The sequence below is a fragment of the Bombina bombina genome, chromosome 3 (assembly GCF_027579735.1).
Source record: "Bombina bombina isolate aBomBom1 chromosome 3, aBomBom1.pri, whole genome shotgun sequence".
Classification (NCBI taxonomy): domain Eukaryota; kingdom Metazoa; phylum Chordata; class Amphibia; order Anura; family Bombinatoridae; genus Bombina; species Bombina bombina.
Window position 1 is genome coordinate 997438063 of NC_069501.1, and position 20649 is coordinate 997458711.

Here is a 20649-nt window from a genome sequence, read left to right on the forward strand (position 1 = left end):
AAGGGTAGAGATAGCCCAATCAACTTTAGGGATTTTGTCCCAAAACTCTAATCTGTCAGACGGCACAGGATATAATTGCTTAAAACGTTTAGAAGGAGTAAATGAATTACCCAAATTATTCCATTCCCTGGAAATTACTTCAAAAATAGCACCAGGAACAGGAAAAACTTCTGGAATAACTACAGAAGATTTAAAGACCTTGTCTAAACGTTTAGATTTAGTATCAAGAGGACCAGAATCCTCAATTTCTAATGTAATTAGGACTTCTTTAAGTAAAGAACGAATAGATTCCATTTTAAATAAATATGAATATTTATCAGCATCAACCTCTGAAACAGAATCCTCTGAACCAGAAGAATCATTAGAATCAGAATGATGATGTTCATTTAAAAATTCATCTGGATAAAGAGAAGTTTTAAAAGACTTTTTATGTTTACTAGAAGGAGGAATAACAGACATAGCCTTCTTAATAGATTCAGAAACAAAATCTCTTATGTTTATCAGGAACACTCTGAACATTAGATGTTGATGGAACTGCAACAGGTAATGGTATTTTACTAAAGGAAATATTTTCTGCATTAACAAGTTTGTCATGACATTTAATACAAACAACAGCTGGAGGAACAGCTACCAAAAGTTTACAGCAGATACACTTAGCTTTGGTAGTTCCAGCACCAGGCAGCGATTTTCCTGAAGTATCTTCTGACATCATGAGACATCTTGCAATATGTAAGAGAAAAAACAACATATAAAGCAAAATTGATCAAATTCCTTAAATGACAGTTTCAGGAATGGGAAAAAATGCCAAAGAACAAGCTTCTAGCAACCAGAAGCAATGAAAAATGAGACTTAAATAATGTGGAGACAAAAGCGACGCCCATATTTTTTTAGCGCCAAATAAGACCCCCACATTATTTGGCGCCTAAATGCTTTTGGCGCCAAAAATGACGCCACATCCGGAACGCCGACATTTTTGGCGCAAAAGAACGTCAAAAAATGACGCAACTTCCGGCGACACGTATGACGCCGGAAACAGAAAAGATTTTTTGCGCCAAAAAAGTCTGCGCCAAGAATGACGCAATAAAATGAAGCATTTTCAGCCCCCGCGAGCCTAACAGCCCACAGGGAAAAAGTCAAATTTTTTAAGATAAGAAAAAATGATTGATTCAAATGCATTATCCCAAATATGAAACTGACTGTCTGAAAATAAGGAATGTTGAACATCCTGAGTCAAGGCAAATAAATGTTTGAATACATATATTTAGAACTTTATAAAAAAGCGCCCAACCATAGCTTAGAGTGTCACAGAAAATAAGACTTACTTACCCCAGGACACTCGTCTACATGTTGTAGAAAGCCAAACCAGTACTGAAACGAAAATCAGCAGAGGTAATGGTATATAAATAAGAGTATATCGTCGATCTGAAAAGGGAGGTAAGAGATGAATCTCTACGACCGATAACAGAGAACCTATGAAATAGACCCTGTAGAAGGAGATCATTGCATTCAAATAGGCAATACTCTCCTCACATCCCTCTGACATTCACTGCACGCTGAGAGGAAAACCGGGCTCCAACCTGTTGCGGAGCGCATATCAACGTAGAATCTAGCACAAACTTACTTCACTACCTCCATAGGAGGCAAAGTTTGTAAAACTGATTTGTGGGTGTGGTGAGGGGTGTATTTATAGGCATTTTGAGGTTTGGGAAACTTTGCCCCTCCTGGTAGGAATGTATATCCCATACGTCACTAGCTCATGGACTCTTGCTAATTACATGAAAGAAAGTGATGATTTACAATTTTTTCAATACTGTTAACAAAAATATGATTGGTGGCACTAATTGGCTAGTTGGGCCTGGCACACAGGCTGGCAGGCAGGAGGAAAGTGCAATTCAATGGCACGAGCAAACTGATGATTCACAATCACAATCTAACAATTTTAAATTTTAAATATTAACAATACTGTGACAACAAATATGATTGGTGTAACTAGTTGGCAAGTCGGCCTGGCACACAGGCTGGCAGGCAGGAGGAAAATGCAATTCAAGGGCACTAGTAGACTGCAGATTCACAGTCAAAAAAGTGATGATTTACAATTTTTTCAATACTGTTACAAGAAATATAATTGGTGGCACTAATTGGCTAGTTGGGCCTGGCACACAGGCTGGCAGGCAGGAGGAAAGTGCAATTCAATGGCATGAGCAAACTGATGATTCACAATCACAATCTAACAATTTTTAATTTTAAATATTAACAATACTGTTAGAACAAATATGATTGGTGTAACTAGTTGGCAAATCGGCCTTGCACACAGGCTGGCAGGCAGGAGGAAAGTGCTATTCAATGGCACAAGCAAACTAATGATTAACAATCACAATCTAACAATTTTAAATTTTAAATATTAACAATACTGTGACAACAAATATGATTGGTGTAACTAGTTGGCAAGTCGGCCTGGCACACAGGCTGGCAGGCAGGAGGAAAATGCAATTCAAGGGCACTAGTAGACTGCAGATTCACAGTCAAAAAAGTGATGATTTACAATTTTTTCAATACTGTTACAAGAAATATGATTGGTGGCATTAATTGGCTAGTTGGGCCTGGCACACAGGCTGGCAGGCAGGAGGAAAGTGCAATTCAATGGCACGAGCAAACTGATGATTCACAATCACAATCTAACAATTTTAAATTTTAAATATTAACAATACTGTTACAACAAATATGATTGGTGTAACTAGTTGGCAAGTCGGCCTGGCACACAGGCTGGCAGGCAGGAGGAAAATGCAATTCAAGGGCACTAGTAGACTGCAGATTCACAGTCAAAAAAGTGATGATTTACAATTTTTGCAATACTGTTAAAAGAAATATGATTGGTGGCACTAATTGGCTAGTTGGGCCTGGCACACAGGCTGGCAGGCAGGAGGAAAGTACAATTCAATGGCACGAGCAAACTGATGATTCACAATCACAATCTAACAATTTTTAATTTTAAATATTAACAATACTGTTAGAACAAATATGATTGGTGTAACTAGTTGGCAAGTCGGCCTGGCACACAGGCTGGCAGGCAGGAGGAAAATGCAATTCATGGGCATTAGTAGACTGCAGATTCACAGTCAAAAAAGTGATGATTTACAATTTTTTCAATACTGTTAATAGAAATATGATTGGTGGCACTAATTGGCTAGTTGGGCCTGGCACACAGGCTGGCAGGCAGGAGGAAAGTGCAATTCAATGGCACGAGCAAACTGATGATTCACAATCACAATCTAACAATTTTAAATTTTAAATATTAACAATACTGTTACAACAAATATGATTGGTGTAACTAGTTGGCAAGTCGGCCTGGCACACAGGCTGGCAGGCAGGAGGAAAATGCAATTCAAGGGCACTAGTAGACTGCAGATTCACAGTCAAAAAAGTGATGATTTACAATTTTTTCAATACTGTTACAAGAAATATGATTGGTGGCACTAATTGGCTAGTTGGGCCTGGCACACAGGCTGGCAGGCAGGAGGAAAGTGCAATTCAATGGCACGAGCAAACTGATGATTCACAATCACAATCTAACAATTTTTAATTTTAAATATTAACAATACTGTTAGAACAAATATGATTGGTGTAACTAGTTGGCAAGTCGGCCTGGCACACAGGCTGGCAGGCAGGAGGAAAATACAATTCATGGGCATTAGTAGACTGCAGATGCACAGTCAAAAAAGTGATGATTTACAATTTTTTCAATACTGTTAATAGAAATATGATTGGTGGCACTAATTGGCTAGTTGGGCCTGGCACACAGGCTGGCAGGCAGGAGGAAAGTGCAATTCAATGGCACAAGCAAACTGATGATTCACAATCACAATCTAACAATTTTAAATTTTAAATATTAACAATACTGTTACAACAAATATGATTGGTGTAACTAGTTGGCAAGTCGGCCTGGCACACAGGCTGGCAGGCAGGAGGAAAATGCAATTCAAGGGCACTAGTAGACTGCAGATTCACAGTCAAAAAAGTGATGATTAACAATTTTTTCAATATTGTTAACAAAAATATGATTGGTGGCACTAATTGGCTAGTTGGGCCTGGCACACAGGCTAGCAGGCAGGAGGAAAGTGCAATTCAATGGCACGAGCAAACTGATGATTCACAATCACAATCTAACAATTCTTAATTTTAAATATTAACAATACTGTGACAACAAATATGATTGGTGTAACTAGTTGGCAAGTCGGCCTGGCACACAGGCTGGCAGGCAGGAGGAAAATGCTATTCAAGGGCACTAGTAGACTGCAGATTGGTGGCACTAATTGGCTAGTTAACAATACTGTTACAACAACTATGATTGGTGTAACTAGTTGGCAAGTGGGCCTGGCACACAGGCTGGCAGGCAGGAGGAAAGTGCAATTCAATGGCACAAGCAAACTGATGATTCACAATCGAACAATGTTTAATTTTAAATATTAACAATACTGTTACAACAACTATGATTGGTGTAACTAGTTGGCAAGTGGGCCTGGCACACAGGCTGGCAGGCAGGAGGAAAGTGCTATTCAATGGCACAAGCAAACTGATGATTAACAATCACAATCTAACAATTTTTAATTTTAAATATTAACAATACTGTGAGAACAAATATGATTGGTGTAACTAGTTGGCAAGTCGGCCTGGCACACAGGCTGGCAGGCAGGAGGAAAATGCAATTCAAGGGCACTAGTAGACTGCAGATTCACAGTAAAAAAAGTGATGATTTACAATGTTTTCAATACTGTTAATAGAAATATGATTGGTGGCACTAATTGGCTAGTTGGGCCTGGCACACAGGCTGGCAGGCAGGAGGAAAGTGCAATTCAATGGCACGAGCAAACTGATGATTCACAATCACAATCTAACAATTTTAAATTTTAAATATTAACAATACTGTTACAACAAATATGATTGGTGTAACTAGTTGGCAAGTCGGCCTGGCACACAGGCTGGCAGGCAGGAGGAAAATGCAATTCAAGGGCACTAGTAGACTGCAGATTCACAGTCAAAAAAGTGATGATTTACAATTTTTTCAATACTGTTAATAGAAATATGATTGGTGGCACTAATTGGCTAGTTGGGCCTGGCACACAGGCTGGCAGGCAGGAGGGAAGTGCAATTCAATGGTACGAGCAAACTGATGATTCACAATCATAATCTAACAATTTTTAATTTTAAATATTAACAATACTGTGACAACAAATATGATTGGTGTAACTAGTTGGCAAGTCGGCCTGGCACACAGGCTGGCAGGCAGGAGGAAAATGCAATTCAAGGGCACTAGTAGACTGCAGATTCACAGTCAAAAAAGTGATGATTTACAATATTTTAAATACTGTTACAAGAAATATGATTGGTGGCACTAATTGGCTAGTTGGGCCTGGCACACAGGCTGGCAGGCAGGAGGAAAGTGCAATTCAATGGCACGAGCAAACTGATGATTCACAATCACAATCTAACAATTTTAAATTTTAAATATTAACAATACTGTGACAACAAATATGATTGGTGTAACTAGTTGGCAAGTCGGCCTGGCACACAGGCTGGCAGGCAGGAGGAAAATGCAATTCAAGGGCACTAGTAGACTGCAGATTCACAGTCAAAAAAGTGATGATTTACAATTTTTTCAATACTGTTACAAGAAATATGATTGGTGGCACTAATTTGCTAGTTGAGCCTGGCACACAGGCTGGCAGGCAGGAGGAAAGTGCAATTCAATGGCACAAGCAAACTGATGATTCACAATCAAACAATGTTTAATTTTAAATATTAACAATACTGTTACAACAACTATGATTGGTGTAACTAGTTGGCAAGTGGGCCTGGCACACAGGCTGGCAGGCAGGAGGAAACTGCAATTCAATGGCACTAGGAGACTGAAGATTTGCAGTCAAAAAACTTATGATTTAAAAAAAATTCTATACTGTTACAAGAAATATGATTGGTGGCACTAATTGGCTAGTTGGGCCTGGCACACAGGCTGGTAGGCAGGAGGAAAGTGCAATTCAATGGCACGAGCAAATTAATGATTCACAATCGAACAATTTTTAATTTTAAAGATTAACATTACTGTTACAACAACTATGATTGGTGTAACTAGTTGGCAAGTGGGCCGGGCACACAGGCTGGCAGGCAGGAGGAAAGTGCAATTCAATGGCACGAGCAAACTGATGATTCACAATCTAACAATTTTTAATTTTAAATATTAACAATACTGTTACAACAACTGTGATTGGTGTAACTAGTTGGCAAGTGGGCCTGGCACACAGGCTGGCACTAGTGGTGGCAGGCTGGCCTGTGAACTAATATTAAATAATGCTCGAAGAGTGATGTAAAAGTTTTTTTTAAAACATTTAATGTTATGTTACAACAGATAGGAGTGGTGGACTGGCACTGAGGATGGAAGTAGGCACAGTGTATGCTGGCAGCCTGACACACAGGCTGGCACTAATGGCAGCCTGGCTACTAAAATTTAATAACACTAGAAGAGGACTGATGTTAAAAAAAAATGTAAATAAAATTTACAGTAATGTTGTTGTTACACCAGATATAAGTGGTGGGAAAAAAATAAAAATAAACTGTGTAACACTATATGATGTGGGCCAGAAACACAGAGGCCTGATGGAAAAAGAAATTAAATTACACTAGCAAAATGATTTAAAATTTTTTTTTTACTTTCAAATAATGTAAGGCAGATATGAGTCGTGGCTGGTAGGTAGGGCAGCAATTTAACACAGTATGCTGTGTAAGTAAGAAAAACACAGGCCTGATAGAAAATGAAGTTAGATTACACTAGCAAAATAATTTAAACGTTTATATTTTAATATTAAAATAATGTTAAGCAGATATGAGTGGTGGCACTGGCTGGCTGCTACGTAGGGCAGCAATTAACAACAGTATGCTCTGTAAGTCAGATAGACAGTTAGACACAGGCCTGATAGAAAATAAAATTATATTACACTAGCATAATGATTTAAAGATTTTTTGGGGGAATTTAAAAAAAAAGGTTAAGCACATATGAGTCGTGGCTGATAGCCTTGGAAGGGCAGCAATTAAAAACAGTAGGCTCTGTAAGTCAGATACACACAGGCCTGATAGAAAATACAATTAGATTACACTAGCAAAATGATTTAAAGTTTTTTTTGGGGGGAATTTAAAAAAAGGTTAAACACATATGAGTCGTGGCTGATAGACTAGGGAGGGCAGCAATTAAAGACAGTATGCTCTGTAAGTCAGCAAAACACACAGGCCTGATAGAAAATGATATTAGATTACACTAACAAAATAATTTAAAAGTTTTTTTTTTTACATTTAAAATAAGGTGAAGCAGATATGAGTGGTGGCTGCTGGCACAGAGCAATTAACCAAAAGACTGAAAAAAACTGAAGTATAAAATGTGTGAGCCTGACAGACACAGGCCTATTAGAAAATGAAATTAGATTACACTAGAAAAATGATTTAAAAGTTTTTTTTAAATTTAAAATAATGTTATAAACGGATATGACCACTGGTGGCTGGCACAGAGCAATGAACCAGAGTATATGCTGTGTGACACAGGCCTGATAGAAAATGAAAATAAATTACACTAGCAAAATAATTTCAATTTTTTGTTGGTTAAATTTAAACTAATGTTGTTAGGCAGATATCAGTGGTGGCACTAATCACAGCATATGCTGTGAGCCTCACACACAGGCTGAAAGCCAGGCAAATGCTAATAAAAATACTAAGAAAAAAAAAAAAAAACGGCTGAAGTTATAGCCCTAAAAAGGGCTTTTTGGGGTGCTGTCCTTGCAGCAGAGATGAGATGAGTCCTTCAGGACTGTAGTGGACACTAAATACACTAGCCTAGCTATCTATTTCCCTATAATGTCAGTAGCAGCAACACAAATGTCCTCTCACTAAGAAAGCAAGGTCGTTATGAGTCTAAAATGGCTGCTGCCCAGTAGCTGCGAGGGTCTGTGAGGGAGTGTCTGATGCTGATTGGCTCTAATGTGTCATAAGGCTGTGACATACAGGGTCAAAGTTTCCTCAATGATGACACATAGGGGGCGGATCGAACATCGCATGTGTTCGCCTGCAGCAGTGAACGCGAACAAGCTGAGTTCGCCGTGAACCGTCCGCGGGCAAACAGTTTGGGACATCACTAGTGAGGACACGGCTGAGAACGGTGAGAACAGAGATGGCATTGAGATTGCAGTTTTGCAGGAAGATGGAAACCACTGGATACAGGGGTTTTACCCATGAAAGATCGCTCAACCTGTACGCTTACTACTCTGGCATATATATCTGGGCGAGTATTGCAAGGTGACCTCTCATACAAAGGCCCAGATTGCCCTATAGTCTTGCTAGCCCTGAAGGCCACTCCCTCTCAGATGTGGTTTAGGGTAATGTTTGTTATGGGCATTGGGTAAAAGAACGGTAACAGGGCTACTCACCAAGTCTTCACAAGCAGGCAAGAAAACTATTTGCGAGACTGAGTTTTGATTTTCCTGAGATGTTCATAAAGGGAGGTTAGATCTTCATTTATGTTGTTACTACATATTTACCCCTAGTTATTGCTTTGGGCTCTAATAGTATATATGGACTCTAACAAAATGCAAAAATGTATTATTTGTGTTTATACTGTAACAAGGTGAGCGGGAATAAGTGTTGCTGTGGATATGCAGTTATACCCAATTATAATGAGCTGGGTTTTCGCTACTACTGTATGTGTTTACATAGTGGGTCTGCCTAATATGTGATATATATATATATATATATATATATATATATTGTTACGGTACCAACAGTGTACCACGGTTAATATCAGATGAACAATGTCCTGCATAGGGAATCAGCAATTCACAACCCAGCCAGTTTTCAGGTTTAAAACAGAATGACATTTATTAAAAGGCTATGCCTAGTATTTATGCAGGTCTGACCCCCCCCCCCCAGATGGGGGTTGAAAGGCTGTTGTACATTACATGGAGGGAACAAGCCCTTTGACATGATACAATAGAATTATATTACTTAAACACTTCAACCACAAGACACTCTTGGCCCTTCTTATCACTTAGGCGTTTTCTCTCTGGAGGTGATCAAACAATAGAATGCTTAGCACTAATTAGATTATAGCTGGAGCCAGCAACTCTGTCTTTAGAAATTAGTTTCTTAGCTAAACACAATTAACTCCTTCAGTCCTGACAGAAGGGTCTGTCACATATCTCCCCCCTGGGGATGACCGGACTAGGAGGTGGTAGGCATGTCAGTTTGCCAGGACAATCCGTCTGTATTCCCGTTATGAGAGAGAATTCCTGTCCATACAAAGAAGGGTTCAACTTCCTCAGTGCCCAGACTAGGGCTAAACAGTCCTTCAAAATCCCATCAGCTTCTTTACGAGTTTTCTGTACCTGCTCTTTATAGGTATCCACAATCCCTTCATACTGACATAGGGTGCCCTTGAGTTGCTGCACCTCACTATGAGCCAGCGTCAGCTTCTCCTCAAGTGTCGCTAAGTTTGTCTTTAATGTTTCATGTCCCACTCTCAAGCTGGTGTTTTCTGCAGTCTGTCGGTGCAGCTTGTCTAGCAGAGATTCACGTTCTAAACGTGCTTTTTCCTCTGCGCTCCTCTTCTCCTTCATCAGCGCATTGTAACGGGACTTCCACGTATCAATAGCGGATAGAGATTTACTGAGCTCAGCGTCCTGGGGCTTAGCAGCAGGGGGGTCAGTCTCTGCTGCACGGATCTGGGCACGGGTAGTCACAGAGTTAACATCAGCGGGACCCATAGGAGCGTAGGCAGAAACAAGGGGGGCCAAGTCATTTCCAAGAAGAACATCAGCAGGTAAGTCCTTCTTGACCCCCACATTCACAGGTCTAGCGCCCACTCCCCAATCCAAATGTACCCTGGCAACAGGTAGGCTGAACACATCGCCCCCTGCTACCCTCACAGCCACAGTGTCTCCAGTGTACTGTTTCTCAGACACCAAGTTCTTTTGAAGCAAGGTCATGGTAGCACCAGTATCCCGTAGACCACTGACCTTCTTCCCATTCACTTTAACCAGTTGCCGGTTATTCCGGTGGGCAGCTTGCACAAGGTCTGCCTCATGTAGGATGCTCCAGCATTCTTGCGCCTCTACGTAGCGGGCCACAGGCTGAGAGTTACGTGGGATTCCGCCGGCGGGTCTTCTCCAGGACTGTGCTTGGTTCGCTGCATTTAGGGGACACTCTGGTCTTTTGTGCCCTAGTTGCTTACATCCAAAGCACCAAATAGGCTGTGAGTAGCCCCGTGAATTGAACCGGGCTCTCTGAGGGTAGTTCGTGGCCGGAGGCCGTGTGGTATAGCGGTGCGCCGGGGGTTGGTAACTGGCAGCTGCTGGGGTGACTGGGGGTCTGTACTCCACTCTAGCAGGGGGCTTAGTGGTAGCAGTGTCCAGTTTGCGGGCATCCATATACTCATCTGCCAGGCGAGCAGCTTCATGCAGGGTGGAGGGTTTACGGTCCCGAACCCACTCTCTAACTCCTGCTGATAACTTGTCAAAGCAATGTTCCAACAGGAATAGCTGCAGCACCTCTTCCCCAGATACGGCTTGGCACCCCGCTATCCAGTGAGCTGCTGTGCGGTGCACCTTTCATGCCCACTCAACGTAGGAATCACCAGCTAATTTAACAGTGTCTCTGAACCGCCTCCGGTATGCCTCCGGTGTAACTGCATACCTGGACAGCAGAGCCTCTTTCACAGTATTATAATCCCCAACCTCCTCATCTGGAATGGCCCGAAAAGCCTCACTGGCCCGGCCGGATAATTTTCCGGATAATATCGTGACCCAGTCCTCTGCGGGTACCTTGTGTAGTGCACATTGCCTCTCAAAATCCGCAAGATACCCATCAATCTCTCCTTCTGTTTCCAGGAAGTTTTTAAAAGCTGCAAAATTTACTTTTCTCTTTTCCACTTGGGCTGCTGCAGCGCTGCTTTGGCGAAGTAGGTTGGCTTCCACAGCTGCTATGACCCGGTCGATAATTTCCGCAGATGGGTTGGGGCCATAATATGCCAGTCTTATTTTAACCGCCCGATCAAAGCTTGCTTCTTCAGGGGTTCTGTCTGATATGCTGGGCCCATTGGTTCCTTCTGTCCCTGGTACTCTTTCCATCTTAGTCAGTATTGTAATAATCCCCCTCTTCCTGAGGTTACTGGCTTGTGTAGTTGCTCTTCTGGGCGATAAGGTTCATTCCGTCGCTTGCCACCAATTGTTACGGTACCAACAGTGTACCACGGTTAATATCAGATGAACAATGTCCTGCATAGGGAATCAGCAATTCACAACCCAGACAGTTTTCAGGTTTAAAACAGAATGACATTTATTAAAAGGCTATGCCTAGTATTTATGCAGGTCTGACCCCCCCCCCCCCCCAGATGGGGGTTGAAAGGCTGTTGTACATTACATGGAGGGAACAAGCCCTTTGACATGATACAATAGAATTATATTACTTAAACACTTCAACCACAAGACACTCTTGGTCCTTCTTATCACTTAGGCGTTTTCTCTCTGGAGGTGATCAAACAATAGAATGCTTAGCACTAATTAGATTATAGCTGGAGCCAGCAACTCTGTCTTTAGAAATTAGTTTCTTAGCTAAACACAATTAACTCCTTCAGTCCTGACAGAAGGGTCTGTCACATATATATATATATATATATATATATATATATATATATATATATATATATAGGTACAAACAGTATATATATATTGTGACCTGGGATCTTGGAAACACACAGTCCTCAAAGCTGGAAACATCACACAAGGTTGTAGCTTTATAAAATACAGTCTGTTTATTATCAGGTCTGGCAAAAACAGGCAAAATAAACATAAACAAAACAAAAGAGGCTTGCTCTACTGAGCACTTACTAACAAGTACAACTGTCTGCACTAAGTAGCTTTTCACAAAAGTAATATTGCACAGACCTTTCAAACTTTGTCCTTTAGAGATAATTCCTCTCAGTCTCTCAGGAGAGTGTTTGCAGTTTCCCTTTACTGCTGGCAAATCTACCTCTCAACCCCTGACTGGGGATTTTATTAGCACCTGCTGTCAATTACCACATGCAGGTGAGTAGCTAGCTGAGTCAGACAGAATTCCTGGACTGGACTTTTTGACATAATGTGCTACCTGCAAACTGTGGGGTAGAGCACGGGCCCACCCTACTCTCCAAATACTCCACCCCAGGGACCCAGAAATAAATCACATATTTTCTCTAAGTGGCAAACAAACATAGCAATTCTCCATGGGGTTGTCAGACCATACCCCGCACTGCAGCACTTTTGAGGGAATATAGACACCTTCCATTACTATGCCTTGGGTTCTGTCACACATCCTCCCAGCCAGCCCAGACCTAGTGCGGTGAGCGGCCATGGCCAAAAGCATATGCATACGTGAAAGGCCATCAGCATTACCCTGTTTACTTCCTGCCCTGTGTTCTACTGAGAAGAGATAGGGTTTCAAACTAAGGAACCAGCGTGTAACTCTACTATTATTATCCTTATTTTGACTCATCCATTTGAGAGGTGCATGATCAGTAACTAGTCTAAATTTTCTGCCCAACAAATAATATTTGAGAGTTTCAACAGCCCATTTATTTGCTAGACACTTCTTTTCAACAATCGAATAGTTCTTTTCTCTAGGTTGAAGTTTCCGGCTCAGGTATAGTATTGGGTGCTCTTCACTTTGTTTTTCCTGGGAAAGCACTGCTCCAAGCCCTACATCAGAGGCATCCGTCTGTAAAACAAACTCCTTTGAAAAAAATCAGGGGTGACTAACACTGGTTGTCTACAGATGGCTTCCTTGAGATTTTGAAATGCCTGTTCAGCTTCACAGGACCATTTCACTATTACTGGAGCTTTTGCTTTAGTGAGGTCAGTTAAAGGACCCGCTATAGTAGCAAAGTTGGAGATAAACCTTCTGTAGTAGCCAACAAGCCCTGGAAATGTTCTGACCTGTTTCTTCGTCATAGGTCGTGGCCAATTCCTTATGGCTTCAACTTTAGCAAGTTGTGGCTTCACTATTCCTCTTCCAATGGAATAGCCAAGATACTTGGCCTCCTCCAAGCCAATGGTACATTTACTTGGATTTGCTGTCAGACCGGCATTTCTTATGGAATTAAGGACAGCTTGCACTTTTGGCAAGTGAGACTCCCAATCTTCGCTATGTATGACCACGTCATCTAAGTAAGCTGCAGCATAATGAGCATGTGGCCTTAAGATCTGGTCCATCATTCTTTGAAATATTGCTGGAGCACCATGTAGGCCAAAAGGTAACACCTTGTATCGGAAGAGCCCATCTGGAGTAGAGAAGGCAGTCTTTTCCTTTGCCCGTCCTGTAAGCGGCACTTGCCAATAACCCTTGGTCAAATCCAATGTGGTAAGGTACCTGACTCTCCCGAGTCTCTCCACAAGTTCATCAACCCTTGGCATGGGGTATGCATCAAACTTGGATATTGCATTCAGCTTCCGGTAATCATTACAAAACCTGATTGTGCCATCAGGCTTTGGTACAAGCACAATTGGGCTACTCCAGTCACTTTGGGATTCTTCAATTACCCCAAGGTCCAGCATTTTCTTTACTTCCAATTTGATTGCTTCCCTCCGGGCTTCAGGTATTCTATATGGCTTTAGATTTATCCTTTTTCCTGGTTCAGTGACAATGTCATGCTCTATTATCGTAGTTCTTCCTGGGACTGAGGAGAAAACATCTTTATTTAATCTGATGAAGTCTTTTACCTCCCTCTTCTGGTGGATAGTCAGGGTTTCTGAGATATTGACTACGGGTTCATTCTCCTCTATTGTAGGGAGGTCTGCTGTTTTTATAGCCAGAAGTGTTTCTCTTTCTTTCCACGGTTTAAGTAAATTCACATGGTAAATCTGTACCTCCTTTCGCCTCCCAGGCTGTCTTACTTTGTAATTTACTTCCCCCACTCTGTCAATGACTTCATTTGGCCCATGCCATGTTGCCAAAAATGTGTTCTCTACAGTGGGAACCAGGACTAGTACTCTGTCTCCTGGGTTAAACACACGAACCCTGGCATTTCTATTATAGCTGTTCTGCTGGTGCAGTTGGGCATTTTCCATGTGTTCTCTATCTAACTATGGGCATAATGGCTTTCATCCGATCCTGCATCTGAGTTATATGTTCAATCACACTTCTGGGAGGGGTTGACTCCTGTTCCCAAGTCTCCTTAGCTATGTCTAGCAACCCTCTGGGGTGTCTTCCATACAAAAGTTCAAAGGGCGAAAACCCAGTAGAAGTTTGAGGGACCTCTCGGATGGAAAACATTAAATAAGGCAAAAGGAAATCCCAGTTTTTCCCATCTTTATCAATTACTTTTTGAGCATAGCCTTTAGTGTTTTATTAAATCGTTCTACCAGACCATCAGTTTGTGGGTGATATACGGATGTTTTCAGATGCTTTATATGAAGAAGATTACACAACTCCTTTGTAATTCTCAACATAAATGGAGTGCCTTGGTCTGTTAATATTTCTTAGGGAATCCCAACACGGCTGAACATTAACATTAACTCCTTAGCAATTGCTTTTGCTGAAGTAGTACGCATGGGTATTGCCTCAGGGTAATGTGTAGCATAGTCTACTATTACCAATATATACTGGTGCCCCCTTGCAGACTTTACAAGAGGACCCACAAAATCCATACCAATGCGTTCAAATGGGACCTCAATTATGGGTAAGGGCACCAAGGGGCTACGATATGAAGTAAGAGGGGCAGTTAATTGGCATTCAGGACAAGAAGAACAATAATTTGTGATATATGCCATTACACCTGGCCAATAAAACCTCCTAAGAATTCTCTTTCTGTTTTTTTTCAATCCTCAAGTGCCCCCCAAGTATGTGGCTATGTGCCAGGTTTAATACAGTGTGTCAATATGCCTGGGGTACTAACAGCTGTTTGACAGACTCCTTTTTCCCAACTCTGTACAATAAATAATTTTCCACTTCAAAGTATGGATAGGTGAGAGCTTTATCAGTATTAATGGGAGTGCCATTTCTTATGGAAATATAGTTTCTAGCCACAGCTAAAGTTGGATCCTCCCATTGTGCAGCCCTAAAGTTACTTGGGCTAACCTCTAGGTCAGTTATTTCTACATCAGGTTCAGATATATTAGATTGACCTGTATTATTCTGTTCAGCAGCATTACCTCCAACTAGGGTTTCCATAGGGGTTGAGTGTTTCCCTCTAGCAGGAGTTATTTTGTCTAAGTCATCCCCCAATAAATCAGAAAAGGGAAAGTCACAAACAGCGCCCTCTACTGAATCCGGTGAATTCTCCTCAGCAGTATCCCATAGATTCAAAAAATGGGGAAAATCTCTGCCTATTATCATTTCATGGACTAATTTATCCACTAAACCAACTCTATGATTTATAGGGCCATTTTGAGTTTCAATAAGTACTTTAGCAGTTGGATACTTGTGTATGTCCCCATGGACACAAGCAATATCTAGGTTCTGGTAATTATCAATAGGAGTATTTCTCAACAGACCCCTGTCTATGAGCGTAACCATGCTACCAGAGTCCAGCAAAGCTTTAATTTCATTTCCCTCCACCCTTACAGTGCACCAAGGGTGGCCATTTAAACAATCATTTTTGGTAATTACATAAACTGAGCGAGAGTACAATGAATAACTGTCTCTCATATTGCCAACATTACATTCCATAGCAACATCATTCTCAGGGCAGTCCTTTGCAAAATGTCCATACTCTTTATATTGAAAACATTTAATATTAGCATTAGACAACATCTTTGAGGCTATTGTGGACCCTTCCTGTCTCACAAAACTCTTGTCCCTTGCTGTAATGTCCCTCGGGTTGTAAAAACCCATCTGCTCCTCCCGATATCCCCTTTTCCCCGGAACAGTCTTACCCAATTTACTGGGACTCTGGATCTTCGGGGTTCTAGGTCTTTCCTGGTTGGGAATTTGTAGAAACTCTCCGGCAGTCAAATAGCGTTCCACCAGGGCAACTAGACTGTCAGAAGTTTTAGGTTCACTCTGGCTGACCCACCGCTGCAGGGAAACAGGCAATCCTCACAGGAACCGGTCCATCATGAGCTGTTCCACAATATGACTAGCTGAGTTGACCTCTGGCTGTAGCCATTTCCTGGCGAGATGTATCAAGTCAAACATCGTGACCGCACGGCTTTGTCTTGACTGTAAGTCCAGGAGTGAAATCGCTGGGCCCTCACTGCTGTCGTTACTCCCAGGCGGGCCAAGATTTCTGTTTTTAGCTTTTTATAGTCACTGGCCTGCTCAGGCTCCAAATCATAATATGCCTTCTGAGGTTCTCCACTCAGAAATGGCGCAAGGAGACTTGCCCATTCAGACGCAGGCCACCCTTCTCTTTCGGCTGTCCTTTCAAAAGCCATCAGGTAAGCCTCCACATCATCTGTAGCCACCATCTTTTGCAAATAGTAACTCACTCTCAGAGTCTTAGAACTGTGTGGAATTTCTGCAGCACACCTGCCCAGTCTTTCAGATAGGCCTCGAATCTCCTGCTGCATGGTACGTGTGATATTCTGCTGTTCCTCTCTTTGTGCTAATACCAGTTTTTGTAGCACTGCAATATTTTCTTGCTGGCTGGCAGTAGCTTGCTGCTGTGTGGCAGTGGCCTGCTGCTGTGAGGCCGTATCCTGTAGTAAAGCCTTTACAACTTCCTCCATGTTAAGTGTGGTATTGCTTCATTAACAGACTATCAGTGTGTTGCCTGCATTCTCCACCATATGTGACCTGGGATCTTGGAAACACAGTCCTCAAAGCTGGAAACACCACACAAGGTTGTAGCTTTATAAAATACAGTCTGTTTATTATCAGGTCTGGCAAAAAAACAGGCAAAATAAACATAAACAAAACAAAAGAGGCTTGCTCTACTGAGCACTTACTAACAAGTACAACTGTCTGCACTAAGTAGCTTTTCACAAAAGTAATATTGCACAGACCTTTCAAACTTTGTCCTTCCTCTCAGTCTCTCAGGAGAGTGTTTGCAGTTTCCCTTTACTGCTGGCAAATGTACCTCTCAACCCCTGACTGGGGATTTTATTAGCACCTGCTGTCAATTACCACATGCAGGTGAGTAGCTAGCTGAGTCAGACAGAATTCCTGGACTGGACTTTTTGACATAACTGCAAACTGCGGGGTGGAGCACTGGCCCACCCTACTCTCCAAATACTCCACCCCAGGGACCCAGAAATAAATCACATAGGCCTAGATTTGGAGTTCGGCGGTAAAAGGGCTGTTAACGCTCCGCGGGCTTTTTTCTGGCCGCACCATAAATTTAACTCTGGTATCGAGAGTTTAAACAAATGCTGCGTTAGGCTCCAAAAAAGGAGCGTAGAGCATTTTTACCGCAAATGCAACTCTCGATACCAGAGTTGCTTACGGACGCGGCCGGCCTCAAAAACGTGCTCGTGCACGATTCTCCCATAGGAAACAATGGGGCTGTTTGAGCTGAAAAAAAACCTAACACCTGCAAAAAAGCAGCGTTCAGCTCCTAACGCAGCCCCATTGTTTCCTATGGGGAAACACTTCCTACGTCTGCACCTAACACTCTAACATGTACCCCGAGTCTAAACACCCCTAACCTTACACTTATTAACCCCTAATCTGCCGCCCCCGCTATCGCTGACACCTGCATATTTTTTTTAACCCCTAATCTGCCGCTCCGTAAACCGCCGCAACCTACGTTATCCCTATGTACCCCTAATCTGCTGCCCTAACATCGCCGACCCCTATATTATATTTATTAACCCCTAATCTGCCCCCCTCAACGTCGCCGACACTTGCCTACACTTATTAACTCCTAATCTGCCGAGCGGACCTGAGCGCTACTATAATAAAGTTATTAACCCCTAATCCGCCTCACTAACCCTATCATAAATAGTATTAACCCCTAATCTGCCCTCCCTAACATCGCCGACACCTACCTTCAATTATTAACCCCTAATCTGCCGAGCGGACCTCACCGCTACTATAATAAATGTATTAACCCCTAAAGCTAAGTCTAACCCTAACACTAACACCCCCCCTAAATTAAATATAATTTTAATCTAACGAAATAAATTAACTCTTATTAAATAAATTATTCCTATTTAAAGCTAAATACTTACCTGTAAAATAAATCCTAATATAGCTACAATATAAATTATAATTATATTATAGCTATTTTAGGATTAATATTTATTTTACAGGCAACTTTGTAATTATTTTAACCAGGTACAATAGCTATTAAATAGTTAAGAACTATTTAATAGTTACCTAGTTAAAATAATAACAAATTTACCTGTAAAATAAATCCTAACCTAAGATATAATTAAACCTAACACTACACTATCAATAAATTAATTAAATAAACTACCTACAATTACCTACAATTAACCTAACACTACACTATCAATAAATTAATTAAACACAATTGCTACAAATAAATACAATTAAATAAACTATCTAAAGTACAAAAAATAAAAAAGAATTAAGTTACAAAAAATAATAAAATATTTACAAACATAAGAAAAATATTACAACAATTTTAAACTAATTACACCTACTCTAAGCCCCCTAATAAAATAACAAAGCCCCCCAAAATAAAAAATTCCCTACCCTATTCTAAATTAAAAAAGTTACAAGCTCTTTTACCTTACCAGCCCTGAACAGGGCCCTTTGCGGGGCATGCCCCAAGGATTTCAGCTCTTTTGCCTGTAAAAAAAAACATACCATACCCCCCCCCAACATTACAACCCACCACCCACATACCCCTAATCTAACCCAAACCCCCCTTAAATAAACCTAACACTAAGCCCCTGAAGATCTTCCTACCTTGTCTTCACCATACCAGGTTCACCGATCTGTCCTGGCTCCAACATCTTCATCCAACCCAAGCGGGGGTTGGCGATCCATCATCCGGTGCTGAAGAGGTCCAGAAGAGGCTCCAAAGTCTTCCTCCTATCCGGCAAGAAGAGGACATCCGGACCGGCAAACATCTTCTCCAAGCGGCATCTTCAATCTTCTTCCATCCGGTGCGGAGCGGGTCCATCTTGAAGCAGGCGACGCGGATCCATCCTCTTCTTCCGTTGTCTCCCGACGAATGACGGTTCCTTTAAGGGACGTCATCCAAGATGGCGTCCCTCGAATTCCGATTGGCTGATAGGATTCTATCAGCCAATCGGAATTAAGGTAGGAATTTTCTGATTGGCTGATGGAATCAGCCAATCAGAATCAAGTTCAATCCGATTGGCTGATCCAATCAGCCAATCAGATTGAGCTCGCATTCTATTGGCTGATCGGAACAGCCAATAGAATGCGAGCTCAATCTGATTGGCTGATTGGATCAGCCAATCGGATTGAACTTGATTCTGATTGGCTGATTCCATCAGCCAATCAGAAAATTCCTACCTTAATTCCGATTGGCTGAAAGAATCCTATCAACCAATCGGAATTCGGGGGACGCCATCTTGGATGACGTCCCTTAAAGGAACCGTCATTCGTCGGGAGACAACGGAAGAAGAGGATGGATCCGCGTCGCCTGCTTCAAGATGGACCCGCTCCGCACCGGATGGAAGAAGATTGAAGATGCCGCTTGGAGAAGATGTTTGCCGGTCCGGATGTCCTCTTCTTGCCGGATAGGAGGAAGACTTTGGAGCCTCTTCTGGACCTCTTCAGCACCGGATGATGGATCGCCAACCCCTGCTTGGGTTGGATGAAGATGTTGGAGCCAGGACGGATCGGTGAACCTGGTATGGTGAAGACAAGGTAGGAAGATCTTCAGGGGCTTAGTGTTAGGTTTATTTAAGGGGGGTTTGGGTTAGATTAGGGGTATGTGGGTGGTGGGTTGTAATGTTGGGGGGGGGTATGGTATGTTTTTTTTTACAGGCAAAAGAGCTGAAATCCTTGGGGCATGCCCCGCAAAGGGCCCTGTTCAGGGCTGGTAAGGTAAAAGAGCTTGTAACTTTTTTAATTTAGAATAGGGTAGGGAATTTTTTATTTTGGGGGGCTTTGTTATTTTATTAGGGGGCTTAGAGTAGGTGTAATTAGTTTAAAATTGTTGTAATATTTTTCTTATGTTTGTAAATATTTTATTATTTTTTGTAACTTAATTTTTTTTTATTTTTTGTACTTTAGCTAGTTTATTTAATTGTATTTATTTGTAGCAATTGTGTTTAATTAATTTATTGATAGTGTAGTGTTAGGTTAATTGTAGGTAATTGTAGGTAGTTTATTTAATTAATTTATTGATAGGGTAGTGTTAGGTTTAATTATATCTTAGGTTAGGATTTATTTTACAGGTAAATTTGTTATTATTTTAACTAGGTAACTATTAAATAGTTCTTAACTATTTAATAGCTATTGTACCTAGTTAAAATAAATACTAAGTTGCCTGTAAAATAAATATTAATCCTAAAATAGCTATAATATAATTATAATTTATATTGTAGCTATATTAGGATTTATTTTACAGGTAAGTATTTAGCTTTAAATAGGAATCATTTATTTAATAAGAGTTAATTTATTTAGTTAGATTAAAATTATATTTAAGTTAGGGGGGTGTTAGTGTTAGGGTTAGACTTAGCTTTAGGGGTTAATCAATTT